The sequence below is a fragment of the Ranitomeya variabilis genome, chromosome 2 (assembly GCF_051348905.1).
Source record: "Ranitomeya variabilis isolate aRanVar5 chromosome 2, aRanVar5.hap1, whole genome shotgun sequence".
Lineage (NCBI taxonomy): Eukaryota > Metazoa > Chordata > Amphibia > Anura > Dendrobatidae > Ranitomeya > Ranitomeya variabilis.
In genome coordinates, this window is record NC_135233.1 from 196602895 (window position 1) to 196612482 (window position 9588).

The window sequence follows — 9588 nt, forward strand, 5'->3', positions numbered from 1 at the left end:
AAGTATTATCACGAAGGATCTGAAATACCATCCTGACCTGTTTCACATGAGACTCCCAATCATCGGAAAAAATTAAAATGTCATCCAAATATACAATCATGAATTTATCAAGATAATTCCGGAAGATATCATGCATGAAGGACTGAAAAACAGATGGAGCGTTAGTGAGCCCGAATAGCATCACAAGGTATTCAAAATGGCCTTTGGGCGTATTAAACGCAGTTTTCCATTCATCACCCTGCTTAATACGAACAAGATTATATGCCCCCCGAAGGTCAATCTTAGTAAACCAACTAGCCCCCTTAATCCTAGCAAACAAATCGGAAAGCAAAGGCAAAGGGTATTGAAACTTGACCGTGATCTTATTCAAGAGGCGATAATCAATACAGGGTCTCAAGGAGCCATCCTTCTTAGCAACAAAAAAAAATCCCGCTCCCAACGGTGAAGAAGATGGCCGAATATGCCCTTTCTCCAAAGACTCCTTAACATAACTCCGCATGGCAGTATGTTCAGGCACAGACAGGTTGAAAAGTCGGCCCTTAGGAAACTTACAGCCTGGAATCAAGTCAATAGCACAATCACAGTCCCTATGCGGTGGAAGGGAACTGGATTTGGGCTCATCGAATACATCCTGAAAATCAGACAAAAACTCTGGAACTTCAGAAGAGGAGGAAGAGGAGATTGACATCACAGGAACGTCATTATGAACCCCCTGACAACCCCAACTAGTCACAGACATAGACTTCCAATCCAACACCGGATTATGTACCTGCAACCATGGAAAACCCAGCACAATAGCATCATACAAATTATGCAACACCAGAAAACGACAATCTTCCTGACGGGCTGGCGCCATGCACATGGTCACCTGTGTCCAAAACTGGGGTTTATTTTTAGCCAAAGGTGTAGCATCAATGCCCCTTAAAGGAATAGGGTTCTGCAAAGACTGCAAGGGAAAAACCACAACGCCTGGCAAATTCAAAGTCCATTAAGTTCAAAGCGGCGCCTGAATCCACAAACGCCATGACAGAGAATGACGACAATGAGCAGATCAAGGTCACAGATAACAGAAATTTAGGTTGTACTGTACTGATGGTAACTGAACTAGCGATTCTCTTTGTACGCTTTGGGCAGACTGAAATGACATGAGAAGCATCGCCACAATAAAAACACAACCTATTCTGACGTCTGAATCCTTGTTGTTCCGTTCTAGACAGAATCCTATCACACTGCATAGGCTCAGGCATCTGCTCTGAGGACAACGCCACAGCGTGCACAGTTCTGCGCTTCCGCAAGCGCCGATCAATCTGAATGGCCAGAGACATAGAATCACTCAGACCAACAGGCGTGGGAAACCCCACCATAACATCTTTAACAGATTCAGAAAGACCCTTTCTGAAAATTGCCACCAAAGCATCCTCATTCCATTTAGTCAGCACAGACCATTTTCTAAATTTCTGACAATACAATTCTGCCGCTTCTTGACCCTGAGACAGGGCCAACAAGGTCTTCTCCGCTTGATCCACAGAATTTGGTTCATCATATAATAATCCTAGAGCCTGAAAAAAGGCATCTACATTAAGCAAGGCCGGATTCCCAGATTCCAGGGAAAATGCCCAATCCTGAGGATCGCCACGCAGCAGGGAGATTACAATTTTAACCTGCTGAATGGAATCACCAGAGGAACGAGGTTTCAGAGCAAAAAAACAGTTTACAGTTGTTTTTAAAACTCAAAAATTTGGACCTGTCCCCAAAAAACAAATCAGGAGTAGGAATCCTAGGCTCTAAAACCGGAGTCTGAACAATATAATCAGAAATACCCTGCACCCTAGCAGCAAGCTGGTCTACACGAGAAGCCAATCCCTGAACATCCATGCTAGCACAAGACTCCTCAGTCACCCAGAGGAAAACAGGGAAGGAAAGACAAAACAGACTACAGAAAAAAAAAAATGGCTCAACACCTTTCTTCCCTTTTTCTGAGATGCATTTAACTCATTGTTGGCCAGTTGTACTGTTATGATCCGGTGACCTTGGAGCCGCATGAGACGTTCTCTGGAGTAGGTGGTACCTGTACTGACCGCAAACCCTAAACTGACACTGCAACTAGAAGTAGCCGTGGGGTGTACCTAACACGTCCTAGACACCTCGACACAGCCGGAGGACTAAATACCCCTATAGATGGAAATGGGAATTCTATCTTGCCTCAGAGCAGAACCCCAAAGGATAGGCAGCCCCCCACAAATATTGACTGTGAGTATAAGAGGAAAGACACACGCAGGCAGAAAACAGGATTTAGCAAAAGAGGCACTTCTAGCTAAATAGAAAAGGATAGGACAGAATTCTAAGCGGTCAGTATTAAAACCCTAAAAATATCCACAGCAGATAATACAAATATACTACATCTAACTAAAGACATAGAATGTATATCTGCATCTCCAGAGAATCCAGCATGACTGAAAAATCCAAACAAAGTCTAAGCTGGACAAAAACACAATGAATTGCACTGAATAGTAAAGCACACTGCATGTGTGCTACAGAGACAAAAAAACAGACACTTATCTTAGCTGAATTGACAGCAGGGCATGAGGAGCCAGACAGAGATGCAATCCCTCCAAGAACAATGGACAACTGGCAAGGACTAATGGATCCTGCACACCTAAATACCTAGTAGAGCTGCAATCAACAGAAACATCTGCCCTGGATTACAACCCAGAGACAACTGCACTACCACCAACAACCACCGGAGGGAGCCCAAGAACAGAATTCACAACAGTCCATACTGCGTCATCTTCAGCAGGGAGACTGGCCAGCGGAGTACTACTCCGAGAGCCTTAGCTCTGTAGGAGACTCCAGTCTCCCTTGAGGCGGCCATGTCTTGGCTATCCAGGTTGATTGCTGTCTTCGCCAGATACGTAGGGAGACATCCCAAAGTGCGAGAGGTCCAGAGCCAAGGGACTTCAGGTCGGAGTCATCTGATGAACCCATGCAATTAGGTGCAGCATCTCATCATGGAAAGCAGGCTGTTTGGCACGTGTTTTTATTGCGGTAAAAAGGGCATTTTAGTGGCCAATTGTCCTTCCCGATCTCACAGTAAACAGCCGCCGGAAAACTAAGAAGCTCAAGTTTCGGGGAGGTAAGCAACCCGGGTGTACTTATCACTTCCATGGGTAGGACACAATTTTTTCAGTCAGATGTGATTCACCTGGGTGAAACTAAGGTGGTTAAGTCTGCATTTCTGGACAATGGGGCGGGGTTTAACTTGATTGATGCAAGGTTCGTCCAGGTCCGAGGCCTCAATACACATACACTGTCCAGACCCATACCTATAATCGCCATCAACTCCACCCCTTTGAGATGGGTATTTTACTCAAGCCGTCCGAGGGTTACATCTTCAGTTAGGGGCCATGCACTCAGAAGGCAGTGACTGTTATATGCTAAAGGGTCTGCCTTCACCTGTGGTTCTTGGACTTCCTTGACTCGCTCTGCACAATCCTGTGGTAGATTGGCAGACTTGGGAAGTGGTAAAGTGGAGTGAGTATTATCAAGGACACTGTTTGGATACCCGGCTTGCTAGGTATGTGCCTAGGTGTGGACTTTGGGGATGTGTTCTCAAAGCAGCGGTTCCAAGAACTTCTTCCCCATCATCCTTATGTCTGCGACTTTAATTTTGTTCTCAAGGACAAGCTGCCTAAGAGCAGATTGTATAACATCTCTGGTCCAGAGAGGCAAGCCATGAAGGACTATGTAGTGGAAACTTTGGCAAAGGGTCAAATCAGACCATGGGTTACGCCCATGCCTAGATTTCTGCGTACTCAATCTGATCACTATCCAGGATCCATGTCAGCTCCCTCTCTTCCTGGACGAAAATGTAGGAGCAAAATGGTTTTCAAAACTGGACCTCAGGAGGGGGGTGGTGGTGTATAAACTCCTTCGTATTAGAGAGGGGGATGAGTGGAAAGTAGCCTTTAATACGCCTGAGGGACACTATGAGAACCTGGTGACGCCATTTGGGTTCACGAACGCTCCCGCCGTCTTTCAACACTTTGTAAATGAACCACAAAACTGTAGGACAGATCAGCGCAAATAGGGTCTTATACGAGAAATACAGTGAGCTGTTATGCTCAGTTTAAACTCACCTATTTAATCTGTAGAAACAGCATATAATGTGGTCAGCTGCAGCAGATCCACGGGTCAGCAAGTGACCGTCAGACATCAGAAGGTAAAAGGAGCTAGTGGATAATCTTCGCGCTGCCGACAGGATTATATCCAAGTGTGGTAAAGTAAGATGATGGTTTATTTCAACGCGTTTCGAAGTACAAAGTTACTTCTTCAGGAAAAAACATATACAGATTAGTCTCACTGCCCCTGGTCGGTCTGCTGACAGATGGTTTGGAATCGTGCTACTATAGCCCTATGTCTAAGGGTCTGCACCACACACCTGGGCAGGTACCAGCACCTCCCAGCACTACAGTACATTTACATGTTTAGCACTCAGCACTTTGTTTTCAGCATATCTTCACCTTGCATATTAACCTTTACCTTCTGAACTGTGTATTATGATGTATATTGCATTGTGATGAGGATTTCCATCATCAATACTAGGTATTTAACAACTCACATGCTCGGTATGTATAATCCTTCATAATTGGGAGTGATTTTCAGTACAACATGTGCACAGTGTTTTTCGTTTTCTGTTTAGTATGTGTTGCCATCTCCTTTTTTAATCATGTCCTTTTAATTGTTAAGTAAAATTGAATATCTTTTACACTTTATTTTGCGTTTGGAGAATCTTTTTCCCTTCTTGGTTCTCAGTGCTTCATGTTCCTCCGTGTTACTGCTTAGGGCACAATTGTTTCTGCATTGGAGATTCCCAGTAGACCTTGGACTCGCTTGTCGGTTGATTTCATCACAGATCTACTGGTGTCGGTGGGGAATACTGGAATTCTGGTCGTGGTGGATAGCTTCAGTAAAATGTCTCATTTTATTGCATTACCAGCTTTACCTAACGCCAAGGTCTTGGAGTAAATTTTCGTCAGGGAAATTGTCAAATTACATGGGATCTCGATCAATATAGTTTCCGGTTGGGGGGATGCAGTTTCTTTGGAAATTTTGGAGGGCATTTTGCACCCGTTTGGGGATCCATCTTTCATTCTCTTCATTTCACCCACAGTCTAATGGGCAAACTGAACGGGTTAACCAGAATCTGGAGTCTTATCTTAGGTGTTTTGTGCCTGAGAATCAGGAGGATTGGGTTACCTACTTACCTATAGCTTAATTCACAGTAAATAGTTGTTGTCATGAATCTACTGGTAAGTCCCTGCTCTTTGGAGGGGGAGGAAGGTTTCATCCTCAGTTCAGCTCATTTAATAAGAATCTTTCTTCTGGATAACCTGAAGAGGTTCGGTTTTCATCATCTATTACATCCGCATGATAGGGGGTTACTAATAATTTGAGGAAGATGGGATCCAAAATAAGAGTGTGGCTGATCGGAGACGTTTGGTGGGTCTGGACCTGTGTGTTGGTGACTTGGTATGGTTGTCCTCTAGAAACATTAAGTTGAAGGTTCCATGTTAGAAACTGGGTCTGAGGTTCATCGGTCCTTATAAGATTGTGGCCGTTGTCAATCCCGTAGCATTCTGCCTCGCTTTATCGCCCACCTTTAGGATCCATAATGTGCTTCATTGTTCTCTCCTAAAAAAAATATGTTGCGTCTTTGGTACCATCACCACTACCTCCATCTCCTGTCATTGTCGATGGAAACTTAGAATTTCAGATAGCGAAAATCATGGTTTGTTGGTTGCTTTAGTATCTGGTACATTGGAGAGGGACAGTCCTGAGGAAAGGATGTGGATACCAGCGTCAGATGTCCATGCGGCCAGACTGATCCAGTCTTTTCACGTGGCACACCTTGATAAACCCAGTTCTGAGGTTCCGGAGGTCCCTCATAGGAGGAGGGTACTGTCATGGGTTTACTGCAACAAAGGAGCCAGAAGATCGTGCCACCTGATTACTCCTCCAGCAGTGAAAAGAAGCACTTCACCTTCGTTTTAAATGTAATTTTTTTTTAGCAGTACAGGGGTTAATCTGCCATGTCTGGAGCTCTGGGAGTCTGGGCTCTCAGCTGAGCACCGTTATCCACTCCTATCCCCTATATAATCTGGGTTCTGACTGATGCACATTGTCAGAGCTAGCTTAGGCTACTTTCACAGTAGCGTTGTGTGACGTACGTCTCAATGCGTCGTTTTGGAGAAAAAACGCATCCTTCAAAGTTGCCCGCAGGATGCGTTTTTTCTCCATAGACTTGCATTAGCGATGCATTGCGATGGATTGCCACACGTCGCATCTTTAGTGCGACGGATGAGTCGTGTTTTGGCGGACCGTCAGCACAAAAACATTCCATGTAACTTTTTTGTGCATCGCGTCCTCCCCGGACTTCAGAATGGGCAGCGGATGCATTGTAAAACTGCATCCGCTTCCCACGCCTTGCAGTTTTTCATAGCATCCGTTGGCCCGACGCTTTGCGACGGGCCCGTACTGACGGATCAGTGTGAAAGTAGCCTTATGCTGCGTGGCTGGGAGTTAGTAGTTATATGAGGAGTTTGGTGGATTTATCCGTGATGGTTGCTAGGTTTTGTATGTGTGATAATTCCCTTTTCTTCTCCTACTTTGGTTTTTCCCCATCCTCCACTCCCTGGTCCATTCCTCTGTTATATGTGAGTGTATATTTGTATGATTTGCATTTTCCAGTTCCCCTGTTCGTGTTACCCTGTTCGTTTGGTTGGTGTATTACGGTACACTACTACTCCCCTCTTCCTTGGGTGGGGGAAGGGTACAGATGGAGGGCGGATTCAGGAGATAAGGCAAGTTACGTGGCCCCGGCCTCTTCACCTTCAGAAGTAACTTGGGGAACAGGGCAAGCTAGGATGCCCCTAGTGTTAGGGACAGGGAAGGAGCCTCTGGTCCCGGGTCACCCGACAACAGTCATGACAAGTCTACTGTCCCAAAAATATGAATGGATTTATAAAAAAAAGAAAAACTAGTAGCATTGTAAATTTAACATCTACAGCATGTCTAAGATATGAACACTACTTTTTATTGATGGACTCTCTTTTGGATAGGCTATCAGTATCTGATCGGTGGGGGTGCAACACCCGACACCCTCACTGATCAACTGTTCCATAAAGCCGCTAATATCGCTTCATCCCCCTGCTCCACACGATCGGCTACCAGGACCAGTGAACTGATAAACCAGCAGTGCATGTTAGGAGGCTGTAGTTCCCTTGTAACTTGGGCTTAAATATCAGGACAATGCTTTGTTTTTGCACTTTTGATTTTTTTCTCTTCTTTCTAAGAGCCCTAGCTTATTTTCCCATCAACAAAGCCATATGAGGGCTTTTTTTTGCATCAGGTGTTGTAGTTTTCAATTACTCTACTCATTTTACTATACAATGTACTGAAAAACAGTAAAAAAAAAAAAAAAAATACAAGTGTTGTGAATTGATGGGAAAAAATGCAACTGTCATTTTTTTGGTTTTTAACAATTTCATTTTGCAGAAAAAAGACCTGGCGCCATGATTCACAGCAAAATTCGAAAGGTTTTTTTAGACTTTAGAAAATTACATTTTGGAGAGAACTTTGTAAGAAAAAAATTGGGGTTTACGGTGCCAATTTTAGAAATACATAATTTTTTAATTTTCCACCAATGGACTTGCATGAGGGCTTGTTTTCTAATGTGGTGAGCTGAAGATTTTATTGATATCTTTTAGTTGTATATACAGTCACTTTTTACTGTGCTCTTTTGTAGAAAACGCATAAAAAAGTGAGTATTTTCCACAGCGTTTTTCCTGCCAACACTGGGCTACGTGCCCACATTAAGAATTTTCAGTTTTGGTGATTGCGTTGTCAAATCTCATTGGACGTATATACACATTAGTGTACACCACTGGGAAATTAATAGACAAATAGGAAAGGATTTGTGAATTATTTTTTTTAAATTTGTATTAATATATCAATAAATACTGAAAAGAACCTTCACACAAGACCAAAAAAGTCATAAAAGAATATGGACGAAGCATTTCAGTACGAAACGCGCATCGGGTGTGGTGGGTCCCCGGGTTCTCCCTCCTAGTAATTATACATCATTTTTACATTTTTGCTGTTCACATAGCTTTTGTTAGGCTGGTTAGCTGATGTTGTATATTGTTATTTACTTACCGCACTATGTGGATGCTATTTTTTATCTGTGTGTGCATATCAATTAATTACCTATAAGTGATTGTTACTATTTATACTTATGCCATTACTGTTGGTGATGTATTTATTGTGATTGCATCATTCGGTGTACATTTTCATGTAGAGGTTGTTCCTGTGGGTTTCCCACCTGTGTTTCTGCGCTTGTGGTTACTGCCCAGTTTTTATGGTTATGTTTCTAATAAAATTTATATTCTTTTATGACTTTTTTGGTCTTGTGTGAAGTTTTTTTTTGGTATTTATTTATGGTAATACCTTCATGGCCCTGTAAGGGATATTATTCGGTGTTTTTTTTAATATATCAATAGTAATATATTAAAGTCAATGAAATCCACAGACACCCAATTGAGGATGTATATTGTTTAATTATCACAGCGCCTGTGACCCACTTAAGGAGCAGCAGTGGTCACCGCTCCCAGCGGCCCTGGGGGAGCAGCAGTGGACACCGCTCCCGGCCGCCCTGTGGGAGCAGCAGTGGTCACACCCAGCCGCCCTATGGGAGCAGCAGTGGTCACTCCCGGCCGCCCTGGGGGAGCAGCAGTGGTCACCTCTCCCGGCCGCCCTGGGGGAGCAGCAGCGGTCACCTCTCCCGGCCTCCCTGGGGGAGCACCAGTGGTCACCTCTCCCAGCAGCCCTGTGGGAGCAGCAGCGGTCACCTCTCCCGGCCTCCCTGGGGGAGCACCAGCGGTCACCTCTCCCGGCAGCCCTGTGGGAGCAGCAGCGGTCACCTCTCCCGGCCTCCCTGGGGGAGCACCAGCGGTCACCTCTCCCGGCAGCCCTGTGGGAGCAGCTGTGGTCACCTCTCCCGGCCGCCCTGTGGGAGCAGCAGTGGTCACACCCAGCCGCCCTATGGGAGCAGCAGTGGTCACTCCCGGCCGCCCTGGGGGAGCAGCAGCGGTCACCTCTCCCGGCCGCCCTGGGGGAGCAGCAGCGGTCACCTCTCCCGGCCTCCCTGGGGGAGCAGCAGCGGTCACCTCTCCCGGCCTCCCTGGGGGAACACCAGTGGTCACCTCTCCCGGCAGCCCTGTGGGAGCAGCAGTGGTCACCTCTCCCGGCCGCCCTGTGGGAGCAGCAGTGGTCACTTCTCCCGGCCGCCCTGTGGGAGCAGCAGTGGTCACACCCAGCCGCCCTATGGGAGCAGCAGTGGTCACTCCCGGCCTCCCTGGGAGAGCAGCAGCGGTCACCTCTCCCGGCCGCCCTGTGGGAGCAGCAGTGGTCACCTCTCCCGGCCGCCCTGTGGGAGCAGCAGTGGTCACCTCTCCCGGCCTCCCTGTGGGAGCAGCAGTGGTCACACCCAGCCGCCCTATGGGAGCAGCAGTGGTCACTCCCGGCCTCCCT